Source organism: Neofelis nebulosa, chromosome 9, assembly GCF_028018385.1.
Source record: "Neofelis nebulosa isolate mNeoNeb1 chromosome 9, mNeoNeb1.pri, whole genome shotgun sequence".
NCBI classification, from domain to species: Eukaryota; Metazoa; Chordata; class Mammalia; order Carnivora; family Felidae; genus Neofelis; species Neofelis nebulosa.
Genome location: NC_080790.1, coordinates 123,860,862 through 123,882,256, shown reverse-complemented (window position 1 = coordinate 123,882,256; position 21,395 = coordinate 123,860,862). Strand labels below are relative to the sequence as shown.

The following is a 21,395-nucleotide window of genomic DNA, read 5'->3' as shown; positions in this document are numbered from 1 at the left end:
AGTCATCTCAATCATTACCTCTTTTCAGGAAGATTGCCTCTTACCTCCTCCGACTGGTTTTTGTGCAACTCATGCAATATTCTGGGGTGTATTTGTCATTGCATTATAGTGGTGTGTGTGTGTGGGTCTATGTGGGTGTGTGTCACTAGATCTCAAGGCAAGGACTTTGTCTTATTCACCAAGGTTTCCCCAACATCTAGAACAGTGCTAAGCACACAGAGGATGCCCAAGGAATGTTTGACAAGTGCGTGACTTTATTTGGCCTCTCTTTTTCTCCCCAAATTGATCTATATAGTCTTAGCTGAAGCAGTAAGTTAATTAAGATCAGAAATATGGCAAAGAAAAAAAAAATGCCTCACTAGTCCTTGTCTTCTAGTCCTTATCTGTTTCGCTCTGCATGTATCACAGATACATACCTTTCTTTAGCTTAGGATTTTTACTAGAACCCTCTCCCTATACATCTTCATGCCATCCTAGATTCCCTCCTGCATTCATGTCTTGGGAAGAAGGATGTTGCCAAGGATTGTTTTATATTTGTGTTCTCACCTGAAAAAAGTATTCCTGTGGCTGCGCTGACAAAGTCTATTTTGCCCTGCCCAGGAGCAATTTGCTGTAATTGCTCTGCACTTGGCGTGGTCCAGTAGCTGCTACATCATCCCCATAGACCCTGAATCCAGTGACGCCAGTTCATCATGCCAGAACTTCAATCACACGTGCAAATGAGAAAAGCATTCTCAGATTAGGCCTTCATCAGGTCATCTTGCTTGCTGTTTGAGGCTTTTGAGACACAGCATTCCCCTTCTACCATCCTGCAAATTCCATCAGACCACTATTGTTCAGGTGAAGAGAGCAGGAGATGTGAACTGTCAGTTACCAACCCTGGTGCTTTTTGCCAGGGGCTCAGGGATCCATTGATGGGAAACACATATCCTGACCTATGGGAGTCCTGGGGCAGCATTGCCTTTGGTGTAACCTTGAAAGCTGCAATCCTGGCTCTGTCTAGTCTCTATCAGTAAATTGAGAGTTTTTGTTTGCACAAGAGAAAGTATACCTGTGACATTGCATTCTGGCAGAGGAAAGCAGGGTTTTCTCTGTTGAGGTTTGGAAAAACCTGAGTATCCAGAGCCACTGATTTGGCAGCAGCAAAAATGATTTTGGGGCAAAATACACACACACACACACACACGCACACACGCACACCCTTTGAGATTGGTCCTTCCCACATCCAGATAACGTTTGGGTAGTTCAGCAGATGCCAAAGGAATAGAGATCCATAGGGACCTGTTAAGTTGGAGTTTAGCACAAACTTTAGACTTGTTATAAAAAGTTAGTTTGTATTTATAAAACGTGATAATAGTAATAGAAAAAGAAGATAATTTCAATTACTCAGAATCTCACATTTTTCTTTTTCCAGGTTTCCTGCTAGCCCCTGTCTATATGCATATGAATTTTTATGCAGTTGTAATTATTGCACCTCTATGATTTTAAATGCTTTTATCTCACTTAAAAATATATCATAGTTACGACATTATTAGCATTTTAATGGCTGCATGATGTCCCATCAGGTGGTACTACCACAATTTATGTAACCACCCTATCTGACAGTCTCCAGTATTCCTCCTTTATAAATGAGGCCTCAGTGAACATCTTCATGCATTTGCTTTCTTCCCATCTTCAGATTATTCCCTTTAGATAACTTCCCAGAATTACGATTGTGATGTCAAAGAACATAGCCTCTTGACCTTTACCTTTCATGGTGCGTCGCATCAGCCCCCATCTGAGCTAAACGGCTGTGAGCACAGAGACTTAGCTGGATGGAGGCCGAGGCCAGTGAGGTGTGTGGCACAGGATGAGTTCCAAAGGTTAGGATGGACGGGGGTGTGATGGGAAAGGACGGGGGACTTCGAACCACATAAGAAAAGATAGATCCAGCCTGCCCCTGGGTGGTTGTTGTGTGGGCCGTTCTTGGGGCTTGATACCTTCATTGTGAGTGGGGAGAATAATGATGACTCCAGCCAGTTGGTAACCAAATCACTGACAGTGATGTGTGATGGGGAGAGGAGGACCCTGGTATGAAATAGGCTCACCCCTGATTGCTTTTTGTCCTGTGCTCCTCCCCTGCAAATACACGTACACAGCCTACCAGCAGTCTTTACAATGCTGCCTCCAACTTGTGCCTGACACCTACCCTCTTCTCTGCCTTTGCTCTTCCCACCCTAATTGTGACCACCAGCGTCTCTTGCCCCAACTGCAATAACAACCCAGCTGTTCTCCTTGCTTCCATGCTTGGCCCACATCCACCATAGTCCATTTGACTTGGAGCAACCAGTGTTTTTAAAATACCAGGTTGTTCATGTCATTCTCATGCCTCCAACCCATCAGAGGAAATGATGGTAGCATCAGCACGCCATTACCCCCCCAAAGCCCTCCAACACACATGGGATTTGTTTGTAGTCTTGTTGAAAACACACCAACAACTTGACCAAACCCAGGTGAATCTAAGAGCTTCTGGCCCTTCTTCATGAATACAGTAGGGTAGAGATGTAATGTCCTACACAGTTGGATCAAGTTCTTGCATGCAGGGTATCTTCTGGACATTAAACATGATTCCTCTTAGGAAGGATGAAGGGACCAGAAAATGGTCTCAGTGACTGTGTCTTAATTTGCTAGGGCTGCCATAACAAACTGTCACAAGCGAGGTGTCTGAAAAAGAGAGAGATTTATTACCTTACAGTTCTGGAAGCCAGAAGTCCAAAATCAAGATGGTGGATGATGGCAGGGTTGGTTCCTTCTGGAGACTCTAAGGAAGAATCTATTGCCTCTCTCCTGGCTTCTGGTGGGTTGCCAGTAATGCTTGGCAGCCCTTGGTATTTGTGGGTTTGGGGCTGCATACCTCCAGCTCTGCCTCAGTCTTCACATGGCCTTCTTCTCTTCATGTCTCAATTCTCCCTCTAACTTCCTCAAAAAGGACACCTACCATTGTATTTGGGGCCTACCCTACTCCAGAATGACCTCATCTTGAGATCCTTACTTAATTATAACTGCAAAGACCCTTTTTCCTAATAATGTTACAGTCACAGGTGCCAGATAGTCTTATCTTTTGGAGGCTCACTATTCAAACCACTACAGATGACAAATCCTCTGAGAAAGTGCAAGGTAGGAGGAACTTGAGAAAGTGCAAGGTAGGATGTCCCTAGAAGAGAAAGGCAGACTGCAGGTCAGTTTTCAGAAAAATAGGTTATAATCGGGGTGCCTGGGTGGCTCAGTCAGTTAAACAACCGACCTCGGCTTAGGTCATGATCTCACGGTTTGTTGAGTTCTAGCCCCACATCTGCTGTCTGCTGTCAGTGCAGAGCCTGCTTTGGATCCTCTGTCTCCCTCTCTCTCTGCCCCTACTCCCCCTCTCTCACATGTGTACTCTCTGCCTCTCTCAAAAGTAAAAATTAAAAAAAAAAAACAGGATATAATCAGTCCCTTCACTTTTTGAGGATTTGTATGGGGTCTACCTGGCTCCAAGGAGAAGCAGAAAATAAAGAGCAATTCTGTATCCACCGGGAACAGATCCCTAGGCTGACTCTGACCCTACTTTGGGGGAGCTAGGTATGGCCTTGGGCAAGATTGAATGGTTCAAACTCAAAAAAAAAAAAAAAAGCAACAGAGTAGTACTCCCTGAGGAAGGAATCACTTCCCTAATCAAGATCTAGAAACCGCCTTCTCAGGTCACCTCGGCCTTTTCCAGAGGCCTCCTCCACAGCTGCTCCCATTTGTTTCAGCAACCACCCGACCCCACTCCAGACAGCGTTTCCCCACATGGCCCCAAACGTCATAAGGCTAAGAGGTCCTAGACACTGCCAGACTGCTTTCAGTCTCCTGGGGAACATACTCTGGGGACAGACCAAGATAGACCAGAACCCCCTGAAAACAGATACCTCGGTGCCTTGGGCATCTTAATCAATTCCACTGGCTCAGGTTCACGGGCAGGTGGCTGGACTGCAAGGCTAGCTGAAGCCCTTCATGAAATAAACCTAATGGGGAAAGAGGAAGAGAACATAACATCAACAGTGATTAGCCAAGGATGGGGAGAATAGAGAATAATTATTTTTCCATTCTGCTCTGTTTGCTCTCTCTTTCTCTCTGGGTTATCTGCTGTTTCTAACAAGCATGCATTTAGTTTGTAATCAGAAAAAAAACTGTATTTGCATGGAGCAGCAGAGTGGCAGGGCGGTGGGGGGTGGGGGGGGATAGCGGGAACATGACAGAATAGTGCACAAGAGCTCAGACATTTATCTAAGTGGAAACTAGCCCGCTTTCCATGGTCATGATAACTCCAAACTTGGGAGATGAAAGGGTTTGGACAGTCATGTTCAGACCCTCACATACATGTATTCATGTGATGGCTCACTTTTTCTCATCAAAATTATGCTTGTTGGTAACCAGTCACCTGTTATAGCTTGGACACACACACACACCATACTAACCCACAACACCCCTTATTAATTTCCTGGGGCTGCCGTAACAAAGTACCACAAACTAGGCAGTCTTAAACAACAGCAATTTATTTGCTCACAGTTCTAGAGACTCAAATTCCAAAATCAAGGCATTGGCAGGGCCGCACTGTCTCTGAAGGTTCAAGGGGAATTCTTAACTTCAGGTGTCGTCAGCCCCACTTGGCATTCCTGGGCCTGCTGCTGAATTTCTCTGCTCTTCTCCCAGTGTGTCTGTGGTCTGTGTCTCTTTTCTTCTTATACGGACACCAGTCACCCCGGATTAGGGCCCACCTTAATGATCTCATTTTAACTTGATTATACTTGCAAAGATCTTATTTCCAAACAAGGTCACAAATTCATATTCACATTCACAGGTAGAGGGTGTTTGGACTTCAACATTTCTTTTTGGGGATACACAGTTCCACCCACAACAAGCCAACTAAGCCTAGTTCTATCTTCCAGGCTCCCACTGAAGCCTGCCTCACCAGACTATGTATACACTTGCTGGAGACAACTGTCTTTGCCTCAGACCCTCCTTCCTCCCACACACAGCCCATTACCAGCACACGGTAGTTCCAGCTTCTCCCTCAGTGACACCAGGAAGCGAGCCCCACCCACCAGCGACACGGTCATGATTACATTTTGCACAGCCACACTTGGATTTGCATGGCCAATTACCCTTCAAAACCGTGCACACTCCCCTTGTGTAGGCAGCAGGGGAACAGCCAGCATCTGGTTCTGTCCCAGGCAAAGCCACCCCTTCCCCTTAGGAGGGCAGAGAGAAAGAAAGAATTCTTTACCAATCTGCCCAACTGCCCCAGTTTAGATCCCGGCCCACCTGCTCTGCCCGGTTGGTCCTCTCCTGACCCTCCACTTCCAGAAGAGGAGCCAGAACATGAAAAGATGCTCAACATCACTCCTCATCAGGGAAATACAAATCAAAACCACACTCAGATATCACCTCACTCCAGTCAGAGTGGCCGAAATGAACAAATAAGGAGACTATAGATGCTGGAGAGGATGTGGAGAAACGGGAACCCTCTTGCACTGTTGGTGGGAATGCAAACTGGTGCGGCCACTCTGGAAAACAGTGTGGAGGTTCCTCAAAAAATTAAAAATAGACCTACCCTATGACCCAACAATAGCACTGCTGGGAATTTACCCAAGGGCTACAGGAGTGCTGATGCATAGGGGCACTTGTACCCCAATGTTTATAGCAGCACTTTCAACAATGGCCAAATTATGGAAAGAGCCTAAATGTCCATCAACCGATGAATGGGATAAAGAACTTGTGGTTTATATACACAATGGAGTACTACGTGGCAATGAGAAAGAATGAAATCTGGCCTTTTGTAGCAACGTGGATGGAACTGGAGAGTGTGATGCTAAGTGAAATAAGCCATACAGAGAAAGAAAGATACCATATGTGTTCCCTCTTCTGTGGATCCTGAGAAACTTAACAGGAACCCATGGGGGAGGGGAAGGAAAAAAAAAAGAGGTTAGAGTGGGAGAGAGCCAAAGCATAAGAGACTCTTAAAAACTGAGAACAAACTGAGGGCTAATGGGGGGTTGGAGGGGGTGGGTGGGTGATGGGTATTGAGGAGGGCACCTTTTGGGATGAGCACTGGGTGTTGTATGGAAACCAATTTGACAGTAAATTTCATATATTAAAAAAAAAAAAAAAAAGAAGAGGAGTCAGAGAGTGAAGTGGCCAGATCTGGGCAGGAAGTGGGGGACCCGGAGGAGAGGAAGATGGCATAGAGAGGCATGGGGCAGAGGAGCTCAAGCCTCCAGCTCCAGGGTCCCCAGCATTAACATCCAAACCACGTGCCAGGGGCTGAGATGAGGGGCTGTCTTGGGGTGAGGCCAAGCTCTGTGAGGAGAGCGTCTAAAGCAGAGAGATGCGCCAACAGGAGAAGTCATAGACACACACTTTTACCCCCCAGATCTGACCCTTTCCTCTGTCCCTATACTCGTGGGCACCTCAGAGCTCCTGCCTACTCCACTTATTTGCTGAGTGTCTCTTGTGCTCAGGTAAACCGTGTGTACATGCAACCAGACTTCGGGGGCCCAGGCTCAATCTCTGGCAGTGTTGCACACTGGATAGGATAGACCCACATGTACAGTTGTAACACGGAAACCTAGGAAGGCATGGCACCATACACAACATACACACTCACGTGTGCTCCCAGCAAAAACCAGTCTTGTTATAGCCATCACAGACTCTCCCTATAGGCCATGTACCATGGGAGTCAAATTCATTCACTGGCTCATTCATTTATTCAGTATTCATTGAGCACTTCACCGTGTGTCAGGAACTGTTCTAGATGGTTGGTATGATACATCAGTAGGCCAAATAGACACAAATCTTTCTCCTCTTGGAGCTGATGTTTTGGTTATAAGAGGGGGCAGCCTTTACAAAGACTTGGCAAGCCTTTGTCAAAAGCCAGAGGAGGCAGATTAGGCCTTTTAATGGCCTCTGCTTACTCCAGGACCACAATGGAGGCCTCCTCCAGCCTGGAGGGCCTCTCTCCCATGGATGGGGCTGGGGTATGTGCTGTGGCAGGGACTTCCATGACTTGGCCTTGCCCAGTGACACCTGGCTGGCAGATTCCTCTCCCTGACCGAGCAGCAGATTCTCTCTCTCAACCCAGAACACTCCTGATAGTCTAGAAGTGCCTCTTCCATGTGCACGTAATTTGCATCTCTCTGTTCTGATCTGAGCTCGATGTTGACTCTGAGGGCAATCTGATGGCCACATTCTTCTTACCTTTCATTTATCAGCTACAAACCACACATGAAATATTGCTGGCTGAGCTTTTTCCCCTTCCCCATGTTAACCATTTGTACAATATGTCTAAAATATATTATTTTAATTTTCTTTATTTTGAGAGAGAGAGAGAGTGAGTGCAAGCAGGGGAGGGGCAGAGAGAGAGAATCCCAAGCAGGCTCCACATTGTCAGTGCAGAGCCCAACACGGGGCTTTTCAAACTCACGAACCGTGAGCTCATGACCTGAGCTGAAATCAAAAGTCAGATGCTTAACTGACTGAGCCACCCAGGCACCCCTAAAACAATTTTTTTTTCTAACTCGTGGTCTTCACTGCAGAGGCAAAGACCTAAGCACATGGTCTGTTTTGGAGTCCTACTCCTGGGTCTAATGCAGACTTTTGTACTGCTCAGTTCTGACACTATAGAACAACACCTTCCAATAGAAATATAATGTGAGCCATGGGTGTAATGTAAAATTTTCTAGTAGCTGCATTTAAAAAGCTAAAAAGAAACAGGAAAATATAGTTTAATTTTAATAACATATTTACTTCACCCAGTGTATCCAAATTAGCATCATTGTAGCTTGTAATTAATGTAAAAGTATTGAGATATTTTACATTCTTTTCTTCATACTCAGACTTTCAGATACAGTGTATATTTTCCACTAACAGCATGTTTTGGTCCATTCTAACTACATTTCAGATGTTCAATAGCCAAATTTCAGTTTTGTCATTTGTACAGTGGTCATATGAATACCTGTTCGGTGTCACTCTGAGAACAAAATGGATTTCTGTGTGGGAACTCCTGGGACACTGTCGGGGATCAATAAACGTCAGGCTTTCCTCACCTTCATATTATTCATCCATTTTGAGTGTGTTGGGCAAGAGTTAATGTTTGCCTCAAAATATAAATGAACTTTTGAAATATAATAGATATTAATTTGTCCCTTATTTTGTGCTATTTTGTTACTTTTCTCCAACTGTTATTTTTCGTTTTGATTTTATCCCTAAAATTTCCAGGAAGATTACTCTCTGTTGGGGGTAAAATTGCATCCCCCACCACCACCCTGACCCTGCCAAAAGATATGTTAAAGTCTTAATCCTCAGTACCTATGAATGTGACTTTATTTGGAAGTAGGGTCATTGGAAATGTCATTAAGATGAAATCATACTTGGGGCGCCTGGGTGGCTCAGTTGGTTAAGCGTCCGACTTCGGCTCAAGTAATGATCCTCGTGGTTTGTGAGTTCGAGCCTTGTGTCAGGCTCTGTGTTCACAGCGTGGAACCTGGAGCCTGCTTTGGATTCTGCGTCTTCCTCTCTCTCTGCCCCTCCCTCACTCGTGCTTTGACTCTCTCTCAAAAATAAACAGTAAAAAAAATTTTTTTTAAAGATGAAATCATACTGGACAACAGTGGGCCTAATGCAATAACTACTGTTCTCATAAGAAGGAAATTTGGTATATGCTAACTAATTTGGATGTAAATTTGAACAAATAAACAATACAATTTTTAAAAAGGAAGGAAATTTTGGCACAGAAGCACAGAGAGAAGACCATGTGGCAACAGAGGCAGAGATTGTGGAGTGATGTGTCTACAAGTCAAGGAATGTCAACCACCAGAAGCTAGGAAGAGGCACAGAAGGATCCTTCCCCAGGGCCTTCAGAGATAGCATGGCCCCACCCACATCTTGATTTCAGACTTCAGGAATCTAGAAATGTCAGAAAATAAATACCTGTTGTGGAAGCCGCCCACTTTAGGGTCATTTGTTATAGCAGCCCAAAGAAACTAATACACTTTCAATGAACTACTTCCTCTCCTTCCCATCCACTCCTTAGCCCACTCTGCTTCAACTTTATACTCTATTATGAATTTATACTGTGCTCTTGGAGTCTGCCCTGACCTTTATGTCCCCAAATGAAGTAGCCTGAAAGCCTGTCTGTCCTAAGGAGCTGTGCCCCTGGCCTGGATGTTAGAAATGAATGACCAGGGAAGCTGGTCAGTCTCCAAGACTCTGAGCTGCATGTGGCCTCCTGGGACTGGTGCATCCCTAGAACTCCAGGATTCGTTGTCCTCATCTGCACAAGCCAAAACAGGAATTGGCCTGATCAGGGAAATCCACAAAGACTCAGAGCCTTGAAGAGGGACTAGATGGTTTGTTTGTTCGCAAATGGGAGAAGGGCACACCTTTTTCTGTGTGCATGCAGGCAAGAAAAAAATAAAAAACAGGGGATGCCCAAGAACTAAGGAGGACTCTTCAAAAGGAAGAACATAGGTGTTTGTGGTGGTTAAGATCCAAGAAGGCCAGATCACAGAAGGCCTGGAGAATGGGGTTGTCTGTGTGTTGTGGCATACCCAGGGATAGGTAAGATTCACCTGGACTTTGCCGTTTGGAATTTGAGTTTCATTCAGAAACACAAGACTCTATATTGTTGTATGAGATACCCAGTTCTCCTTCAGGACAAAGTTTGCTGGAGTATCTATTCCCGGCCCTTCAGTGGGTGATGTTTTACCACCCTTTCTCCCTCTGCAGCTTCTGTGATACCCTCACGTAAACTGTAGGCCTTGGCAACTTTTCTCCTTTACTCTAGCAGAAACTCCATTACATCCCTAAGACTCTAAATGAAGGGAAAAAGAAACACACCCGCAATCGATCCCACAGACCCAAAACTGAAACTGTTTCAACTTCTTACCCACATCTAGGAAGATATTTTTTTCATAGTTACTGTGATAGTGTAGATACAATAACATACTTTCTACCACTTAGTATTATGTCAAAAACCTTTTTTCCTCCATGTTGCTAGTCTTTGTCATTATCTTATTCGGTGACTATGTAATGTTTCATCAAACTGATGGACTCTAATTTACTTATCCATTCCCCTGTTACTGGACACTGCTACTCTAATACAGATAATGTCATTATCTCTATAACCAGTGGATCAAAAGCTGACACAGCAGATACAGTCAGAGTCAGCCATGAATTATGCATAGGGTCAGGTTACAAGTGGTTTCCTCTCTTTAACTTGAGGGCAGCGAATAGGCTAGAGGGTCCTGGCGAGTGGGGAAGAAACATATTCCCTCAGTTCCGGACCCAGAAGTCCAGAATCAAGGTCCTGACAGGGTCAGTTCCTTCTGGAGGCTCTGAGGGAGAATCTGCTCCATGCCTCTCTCCTAGCTTCCGGTAGCTTACCGGCAGTCACCAGGATCAGTCACCAGGTGACTGTCTCCATCCTCACACGGGCTCCTCCTTAGTGTGCTTTCTACCGCTCTCTTCTTTTATAAGGACACTCATTGTTGCATTTAGGGCTCTCATCTTGAAATCCTTAACTTAATAACATCTGCAAAGATCCAATTTCCCAATCAGGTCAGAGTGCCATCTTCCCAGTGGACATATTTTTAAGGGGTCACCATTCAACCCACTATAGGCAGAGAAGGCATTTAGATTCATGAATACAGTTAGAATTTGCAGATTCCTGTTTCATACATGTCAGCCTATAATCTGCTTATCCTTACAATATATTAGAAACATCTTTCCCTACCCACATATAGAGGATCTCCTGGGTTCATTTTTATTGACTGCTGAGTACAGCATAGCTTGCGTTTCACTGTTACATACTCTTACCTCATTTTTTTAAATTCTGTGGATTAATAATGTTTCATCAGTATAAGTAATGGCAGAGATGAATATCCTCATGCATAGATTACTACCGTGTGTGTACTTTTTCCAACATATCTAATTAGTCGTCTTAATAGAATTAATCAAGTATTTCTTTTCCATAAGCTTAATTATGTATGTATATATAGACATATAATACATATGTGTATATACTAATATTGAGTATTTACTAAATGTCAGATGTCAGGCCCTGTGGTGGCATTTCTATATATGATTTCATTTAACTATATCAAAAACATCTGACATAGTTACTGTCGTTATCCTAATTTTCCTCTTCTACACGGAAGAATGCTTTCCAGAAAGGTTAATCAGTTTGCCTGTGGTCCCACAGCTAAAAGAGGCATAGCTGAGATTAGAACCCAGTGCCCAGCCATTTAACCACTAATCTCTGCTGTCGACTTTTACACTGTATATATATGTGTGTGTGTATATGTGTGCGTGTGTGCGTGCGTGTTATAGACACACACATACATATACGCATATATATTTTCTGTTCTATTTTTAGACAATACCCTGTTGTAATTGATTGCCATATGGTTTTAACTTTGTTCTTTTATAGCACATTGCTAATATTTGACAGGCTTATTCCCCACTTCCCATTTTTAAAAGTTTCTTACTTTCATCTATTTATTTTTCCAGATAAATGGTAGAGAATTTTATTAAGTTGCAATATAAACCCTATTGGATTTATATTGTACTTGCATTGAATTTATATTAATTTAGGAAGAATTGATACCTTTACAATATTGAATTTCTTATCCAACAGCTAGTATGACTCCATAAAATCTTTCATGTTTCTGAAAGGATTTTGTAGCTTTATTCATTTAAGTACTTCATTTCTAGTTAAGCTTGTTCCTAGATTTTTTTTTCTGACTTTAATGTGTAGAATTTTTCTTGCATTACGTTTTCAAAACTGATTATTACTTTTGTTATATTTTCTGTTTGTTATACATTATGAAGCTATTAGCTTTTTTATATTAATTTTGCAACCAGCTACCTTTGTAAATTTTTCTAGTCCTTTCTAATATGTTTGTCAGCTGATTTGTCAAGGCTATACCTTTTATTTCAACCTCTTAATTGCTTTGGAAATTATATCTGGAACAGAGACATCGTCATTTGTTCTGAACCTAATGGAAATCCTTGGGTTATTTCAACATTAAACGTGAAGCAAGATTTGGATATGAGATACCTTCTAATTTTTATCACGTTAAAAAGTAGCCATTTATAGGGCGCCTGGGTGGCTAAGTTGGTTAAGCTTCCCACTCTTGATTTCTGCTCAGGTCATGATCTCACAGTTGATGGGTTCAAGCCCCACATCAGGCTCCGTGCTGCCAGTGAGGGGAGCCTGCTTGTAATTCTCTCTCTTTCCCTCTCTCTGCCCCTTCCTGTGCATGTGCAAAATAAATAAATAAACTTTTAAAAAATGCAGCCATTTATTTCTATTTCACCAACTCTTTTACCAGCGGTGGATGTTGAATTTCTTTAAAAGCCTTATAGGTAGCTATTGAGTTCCATGCAACAAGTATTTATTGAGTAGTGGCAGACAATGCTGTAGGCAGTAAGTAGTCTCTACCCTTATGGAGAGAGATGGTGCTGGGCTGGAGGGGAGGTTGGAATTTCAGAGAATTAGTCTGAGAAGGCAACTCTGAGGAGGTATCATTTAAGCAGAGACCTGAATTCATTGGTGGGTGAGCTGTGTGAGATCTTCAGAAAGAAATCAAGCCGTGCAATCCAAAATGATCAGTGACCTCCTCTTTGACCTCTCTCTCAGTGTGTTGATGAATGAAAGCACATTTCTTAATGTTGAATCATCGGGTACAGCCAAAGTAGATCTCCTTTCATCACAGCATAGAGTTATTTTAATGGGCTGCTAGTTTGACAGTGTTTAATTTCAGATTTTTGCATTCATATTCATAAGTTTGTCCTGGGGATTTTTAAGTCATTCTTTGTCAAGTTTTGTTTTGTACATTAGACTGGCTTAAAAATAGGAATTCTTAAGTTCTCTTTCCTTTTCCTTTTGCTTAGTACCATTTCATTGATGCAGGAATTATTTGCTTCTTAAAGGACTGAAAGTATTCTCGCATAGAACTAGATGTCCCAAGGGCACCTTGGTGGCTCAGTTGATTAAGCATCCAGCTCTTGATTTCAACTCAGGTCATGATCCCCGGGTTGTGAGATTGAGCCCTGCATTGGGCTCTGTGCTTGGATGGAGCCTGCTAAAGGTTCTCTCTCTCTGCTCCTCCCCCACTCAAGCATGTGTATGCTCTCTCTCTCTCTCTTGCTCTCGCTCACTCTCTCAAAAAACAAAACAAAGACCCTAGATGAGACTTTGGGTGTAGGAAGGGAACACAACTCACCCAGACATTCTTATGTGGTTTAATTTATTTTATGCTTATGGATTTATTTAGATTTTCCTTTTTTTCTTCTTCTTCTTTTTTTCAAATTTGTTAGTGTCCGATTGCTTGGAAATTTATCCAGGTTTTCAAATAGGATAGTGGTAGGGTTGGGAAAAATATTGTACCATATCATTTTAATTTTATCTTTGTCCATGATTATTTGCCTTTTCTCATAAGTAATTGTGTGTGTATTAATTTAATTAAGGTTTCTTCCAAGTGTTGTTTACATTTAATAAAAAAATGCCCTATTAGCAGGACAATGTAATGAATTTTGACAAATGTCTGTAGTTGAGTAACTACTACCACTATCAAAATACAGAATATTTCTTTAACCCCACAGAGTTTCCCCATGCCCCTTGTGATCAATTTCTCCTTCTCCCCAGATTCTGAAACCAGTGGTCTGATTTTTGTCACTATAGAACTGTTTCATATAAATAGAGTATCATGTAAATAGAATCTCATGGGATGTAGCTTTTGAGTCTTATTTCTTTCATGAAGCACAGTGCTTTCAAGGTCCACCCACATTAATGCCTGTGTCAGTAGTTTGTTTCTTTTTGTTTCCATTTTTATTGGCATATAATTGACATATAACATTGTATTAGTTTAAGGTGTGCAGCGCAATGATTTGATATATGTACATACTGCACAGTGATTACCGCAATAAGTTTAGCTTACATCCATCAATTTCTTTCCCATTTGCTGAGTAATGCTTCATTGTATGAATATATCACCATTTATCCATTTGTGGATGGAAATTTAGGTTGCTCACAGCTTTGTCTACTCTGAATATTTGTGTACAAGTCTTTGCATAGACATATATTCTTATCTTTCTTGGGTAAATCTTCAGGATTGGGTTTGCTGGGTCATATATAAAGTATGTTTAACTTTATAGGAAACCACCATTATGTTTTCCAAAGTGGCTGTTCCATCCATTTTGCATTCCCAACAGTAGTATATAAAAGTCCTAGTCATTTTGTGACTCGCCAGTCATTGTCAGGACTTTCAGTCCTCTTTCCCCCTTTACTCTTTGGCCATATAAATAGGTTAAGTGGGTAAGGGGTGAGATCTCATTGTGGTTTTAATTTGGGCTTCTCTAATAGTCTTGAACATTTTTCATGTGTTGCTGCTTTCTATAAATCTTCTTTGGTGAAGTGTTTGTTCAGATCATTTGCCCATTTAAAAAATTGGGAGTATCTCATATTTTTGAGCTTTAATAACTCTTTATTCAGGATAGAAGCCCTTTGTTAGATTTGTGTGTTATACATATTTTGGTTTTGTCTGGGACATCTCTTTTTATTTCCTTAACAGTGTCCTTTGAGGAGTAGACATTTTTTCTTCTTCTTCTTCTTCTTTTTTTTTAATGTTTATTTATTTTTGAAAGAGAGAGAAACAGAGTGCAAGCAGGGGAGGAACAGAGGGAGAGGGAGACACTAAATCCAAAGCAGACTCGAGGCTCTGAGTTAGCAGAGAGCCCGACACGGGGCTCAAACTCATGAACCATGAGTTCATGACCTGAGCCTAAGTCTGACCCTTAACTGACTGAGCCACCCATGTGGCCCGAAGAGTAGAAGTTTTTAGTTTTGGTGAACTCCAGCTAATCGGAGTGTTTTGGTTTCATGCTTCTTAGGTGATGTCTGAAAATGTAGACTTCGCCCAAGGTCACAAAATGTTTCTCCTATGTTTTGTTTTGATTATTGTACGTAGTGTGGAGGATGGTTGAAGATTCATTTTCTTCAACATGTGGTTGCCAGTTCTTGCACCATTTATCAAAAATACTACCCTTTCTCTAGTGTGATTTATTTCCTTAAAGTTTTAGTAGAATTCCCCAATGAAACTATGTGGGTTTGGATCTTTCTTATAAGAAAGGTCAATATATTACACCTTCAGCTTATTTAATAGATATGGGGATAATTGGGTAATCTAATTGAGCTTTGATAGTTTGTGTCTTTCATATAGTTTATTTAATATATGCTATCAAATTTTATTAGCATTAAGTTGCTCATCACATTCCCATTTTTCCTTTTAATATCTCGAGATGGGTAATGATGTCCCTGCTCTCATCCTTGATATTCATGATTTGTATGGTTTTCTTTCAGAATCTTTCTGGCCAGAATTTTGTCTATTTATTGATCTTTTCGAAGAATCAGCTTTTGATTTTATCATTTTTCTTCGTTGTTTTTCTGTTTTCAATTTCACTGATTTCTACACTTTATTATTTCCTTTTCTCTGCTTCCTTTATATTTAATCTTCCCTTACTTTTCTGGTTTTTTAATATGCAACTGACATTATTGATATGAAAATGTTCTTATTTTCTAATGCAGGCCTTTTAATGCCATGAAGTTCTGTGTAAGTATGGCTTTAGCTGCCCCCCACGATCTCACTAGTTGAACATACTATGTTTACATTTTCAATCAATTTGAAATACTTTAGTTTCCCTCATGATTTATTTTTTGACCTATAGGTCATTTGATGTGTTTTGTGTGATTTTAACAAATATTGGGGGACCTTCCAGATATGGTTTTGGAATTGAATTTTAGTTTAAATCCACTGTGTTTGGAAAACACATTTTCTGTGATTGCACTTTCTTTTATATTTGCTGAGGTTTATTTTATAACCCAGTATATGGCTTATTGTGGTGAGTGTGCCAGATGAACATGAAAAGAATACGTATTTTGCTATCATTAGGTGTGGGGCGCTATAAATGCTAATTAGGTCAAGGTGGTTTATAGTTTTTCTCAGGCTTTCTCTAGGTGCAATGATTGTGTACTGTTCTGTCAGTTGCTGGGAGCAGTATTGAGGTTTCTAACTTAATTATGGATTTGTATATTTCTCTTTTCAGGTCTATCAGCTTTTGTTTCATGTATTTTTGTTGTTGGGTATATTTTTGTTTTGTTTCATGTAGCTCTAATGTTATTAGGCACATTTTAAATATTTTTATATTTCTATTTTTTTATTGATTTTATTAGCTGTTGGCTTATCTGTTATCTGTTTGCTTTCCAACCAATTCTGTTTTATTTTTTTAAGTTTATTTATTTATTTTGAGAGAGAGAGGGAGAAAGAGAGAGAGAATCCTAAGCAGACTCTGCATTGTAGCCTGGAGTCCCACATGGGGCTTGAACTCACAAAGTAAGTGTCAGATCATGACGTGAGCCAAAATCAAGAGTCAGACGCTTAACCTACTGAGCCAGTCAGGTGCCCCCAACCATTCTTTATTGAATATAACTTTGAATCTACTTGTTTGTTACCTTTTTTTTTCAGCTTATTTATTTATTTTGAGAGAGACAGAGACACCGAGTGGGGGAGGGGCAGAGAGAGAGGGAGAAAGAGAGAATCCCAAGCAGGCTTCGCACTGCCAGCAAAACCACGAAACTGAAATCATGACCTGAGCTGAAACCAAGAGTTGGACGCTTAATGGACTGAGCCACCCAGGCACCCCTACTTTTTTGTTACTTTTCATTTTATTAGTTCCTCCTTCTCTTTACCTTGGATTTTCATGAAGGTGTTTTCCTTTTTTTTTTTTCATTTTCAATGTGTTTTTTTTCTTTTTGAATTAAAGACTGTCAATTTATTTTCACTCTTTTGTATGTAATAAAATAGGCAGTTTTGGCAGCATTCCCCAAGTTTTTATAGGAAGCATAATAGTTACTGCTCCTTTCTAAAATTTCTGGGACAAATTGTGCTTTTGACTTTTTTAAATTAAATCTGATTAGACTTTCTAAAATTCCCAAATGATTTGAGTTTTTGTTTCTTTGTTCCTACTTGTAATTTCTTTCCAAGTTGTCAGAGACTTAGTCATCTCTGCTTCTAAAGTTTTCTTTTAACCCAAGTAGGTAGGTTGTATGAAAGCAGTCACGACATGAGGTAACAAACCCGTGTGACTATTTTCCAGTAAAACTTTATTTACAGAAAGAGAGAGAAGGCAGGGTTTGGCCCATGGGCTGTGCCAAATGCTGTCCCGAAGGGACCAATAAAACATTAATTTGTTATGTTAGTTCTTATATTTCCTTTAACATTTCCTTCTGAACCTAAATCAGAAAAGGAAACAAAATACAGTCACAAATTATTTGAGGATGCTTCATCTTTCAAACATTTTGCCTTCCAACCACCTATTGGTACTTTTATAACTTGAGAAATTAATTCACGAGTTTGTACAAATACTGCATTCATTTTGACATTACTCCTGATTTAGTTCCAATTTTAATACAGTATTATAGCTACATCTTAGAACAACTTAGATTTAGTAGATCTATCAATTATCATCTTTTTCTCTATAATTTCATTATTATATTGCATGATAAATTATTCTGTTATCAGATCTAACTCTCTGGTTACCCATGTGTAGGCAGCAAATAATTTTCTCTTAATAAGAAAGAAATTAATGCTAGGTTTAACACAAAGGGTACAGTTTCCTATTTAAGGAAGGGGTTAGTTCTTTTGCAGAGATCATTTTATATATGTATATATAATTTATTGTCAAGTTGGTTTCCATACAACACCCAGTGCTCATCCCAACAAGTGCCCTCCTCAATGCCCATCACCCACTTTCCCCTCTCCCCCACCCTCCATCAGCCCTCAGCTGTAAGAGTTTCTTAGGGTTTGCTTCCTTCCCTCTCTGTAACTTCCCCCCCCTTCCCCTCCCCCTAGTCTTCTGGTAAGTTTCTCAGGAGCCACATACTAGTGAAAACATATGATATCTGTCTTTCTCTGCCTGACTTATTTCACTTAGCATAATACTCTCCAGTTCTATCCACGTTGCCAAAAATGGACAGATTTCATTCTTTCTCATTGCCAAGTAGTATTCCATTGTATATATAAACCACATCTTCTTTATCCATTCATCAGTTGATGGACATTTAGGCTCTTTCCATAATTTAGCTATTGTTGAAAGTGCTGCTGTAAACATTGGGATACAAGTGCCCCTCTGTATCAGCACTCCTGTATCCCTTGGGTAAATTCCTAGCAGTGCTATTGCTGGGTCATAGAGAAGATCTATTTTTAATTTTTTGAGGAACCTCCACACTGTTTTCCAGAGCGGCTGCACCAGTTTGCATTCCCACCAACAGTGCAAGAGGGTTCCCATTTGGAGAGAGAATTTTTGATCTATCTTCCAGATTCTCTGAATGTATTTCCACAGTTTGTTGCCAGTAGAATACGTTTCCTGAAGTTTATCGTGAGAAACATATCTTGCATGGTAACCAAACTCCTTCAAGGGAAATACATTTATGCCTCCCTGAATTAAAATTCAACCTTTGTCACTTATGTACTCATATAAAGTTAGGTCCAACTCCGTTCTGTTCCACTGAATTATTATCTGTCTATGGGTAAATGATGTATTATTTATAGTGACTTTGTTGTAAGCTTAGTGAAAGGAAATGGTGGTTCCACTTTTTTTGTTATAGTGTTTTTTTTTCTTTAGTGATACCATGCAGTACTTTTCTTTCTCTGTCTGGCTTATTTCACTTAACACAATGCCCTCCAGGTTCATCCATGTTGTCACAATTGGAGTGATGTTGTCACAATTGGAGTGATTTTTTTTTTCTTTTTAAAGACTGAGTAATATTCTACTATAGATAGGTAGATATAGATAGGTATAGATATAGGTACACACACACACACACACACACACACACACACACACACACTTTCTTTATCCATCCATTTATCTGTGAACAGAAACCTAGGCTATTGCCATACCTTAGCTATTTCAGACAATGCTGTAATGAACATGGTAGTATGGATGGATATTTCTTCAAGATACTGATTTCATATTCTTTGAATGTATACCCAGAAGTGAGATTGCTGGATCATATGGTAGTAGTTCTATTTTTAATATCTTGAGAAACCACCATATTATTTTCCGTAGCAGCTCTACAAGTTTGCTTTCCTACCAACAGTGTGAAAGGGTTCCTTTGTCTCCACATCTTCACCAGCCTTCTTGATGAAAGACATCCTAACAGGTATGAGGTGATAGGTTTTGATTTGTCTTTCCCTGGTAATTAGTGATGTTGAGCACCTATACATGTACTTGTTGACCATCTGTATGTCTTCTTGGAAAAGTGTTCAAGTTCTTTGCTTTTTTTTTTTTTTTTTTTTTTTTTTTTTTTTTTTTTTTTTTTGCTATTGAGTTGTGTGAATTCCTTGTATATTTTGGATCTTAATCCCTTATCATATATATAGTTTGCAAATATTTTCTCCCATTTAACGGATTGCATTTTCATTTTGATGTTGGTTTCCTATACTGTATAAAAGATTTTCAGTTTGGTGTAGTCCCACTTAATTATTTTTGCTTTTGTCACCTTTGCTTTTAGTGTCAAATTCAAAAAATCATTGTCAAGACCAGTGTCAAGGAGATTACCTCTAATGTTTTCTTCTAGGACTTTTATACATTCAGGTTTGACATTTAATTCTTGAACCATTTTGACTTGATTTTTGTGTATGATAGAATTAGTATCCAGTTCATTCTTTTGAATGGAGATGTCCAGTTTTTTTCTAATATTGTTTATAGAAGAGATTATTCTTTCCCCACGGTGTACTTTTGGAAGACTTGTCAAAAATTAATTGACCGTATATGCATGGGTTTACCGCTGGGCTCCCTGGTCTGTTCCATTGATGTATGTGTCTGGTTTTTATGCCAATACCACACTGCTTTGATTACCATAGCTTTGTAATATAATTTGAAATCAGAAGTATGATGCTTCGAGCTTTATTCTTCTTTCTCAGAATTGCATGAGCTATTTGGGGTCTTTTATGGCTCCATATGAATTTCATGATTGTGTTTTCTCTATCGGTGGCAAACACCATTGGGATTTTGCTAGAGATTGCATTGAATCTGTAGACAGCTTTGGTAGTATGGACATTTTAAACAATATTAACTCTTGTAATCCATGAACATGGAATATCTTTCCACTTCTCTGTGCCTTTGTCAGTTTTTTTTTTGTTTCTTCTTACGTTTTTTTATCAACATTTTATATTTTCCAGTGTACAGTTCTTTCATCTTCTTGGTTAAATTCATTCCTAAGTATTTGCTTTTGATGCTTATTATAAATGTTTTCTTAATTTCTCTTTCCAGTATTTTGTTCTTAGCATATAGAAATGCAACTGAGTTTTGTATATTTGATTTTGTATTTTACACCTTTACTGAAGTTTTCATTTATTAGTTCTGACTGTTTTGGTAGAGTCTTTAGGGTTTTGTATATATAAGTTCCTGTCATTTGCAAACAGAGATAATTTTACTTCTTCCTTTTGATTTGGATGCCTTTCCAGTATTTTTCTTGCCCAATAACTCTGGCTGGACTTCCAGCACTGTGTTAATTAAATGTGGTGAGTGTGAACATCCTTATCTTTTTCCTGATCTTAGAGGAAAAGCTTTTAGCTTTTTACTGTTGAATATGATGTTAGCTGTGAAGCTTGTCATACATGGTTTTTATTATGTTGAGGGACTCTATCTGCACCTAATTTGTTGAGAGTTTTTAATCATAAAAGGATGTTATTTGTCATGTTTTTTGTCAAACGTTTTTTCTGCATATATTAAGATGATTATATAATTTTTATTCTTCATTTTGTTAGTGTGGTGTATCACTTTTATTGATTTGTGTATGTTGAACCATCCTTGCAGCCAAGAAGTAAATCCTACTTGGTCATGGTGTAATAATCCTTTTAAAGTTCGGTTGAATTCAGTTTGCTAATATTTTGTTGAGGATTTGTGCATTTGTATTCATGAGGTGTATTGGCCTATAAATTTATCTTATTGTAGTGTCTTTGTCTGGCTTTGGAACCAGGGTAGTTCTAGCCTAGTAAAATAAGATTGGAAATGTTCTTTCCTCTTTAATTTTTTGGAAGAGTTTGAGAATGATTGGTATTAATTCTTCTTTACATGTTTAATAGAATTTTCCAGTGAAACCATCTGGTCCTAGGCTTTTCTTTGTTCAGAGGTTTTTGATTACTTACTTAATCTCCTTACTAGTAATTAGTCTGTTCAGATTCTTTATTTTTTCGTGATTCAGTCTTAGAAGTCTCGTATGTTTCTAGGAATGTATCCATTTCTTATAGCTTATCTAATTTGTTGGCATA

At 39.9% G+C, this 21,395-nt stretch overlaps 1 protein-coding gene across 16 annotated transcripts in view; it reads left to right on the top strand.

Annotated features, from left to right (window-relative positions):
• Positions 1–21,395, top strand: part of PTPRT (protein tyrosine phosphatase receptor type T) — a 1,082,577-nt gene that overhangs the window by 706,190 nt on the left and 354,992 nt on the right. The gene's annotated exons all lie outside the window — the stretch shown is intronic.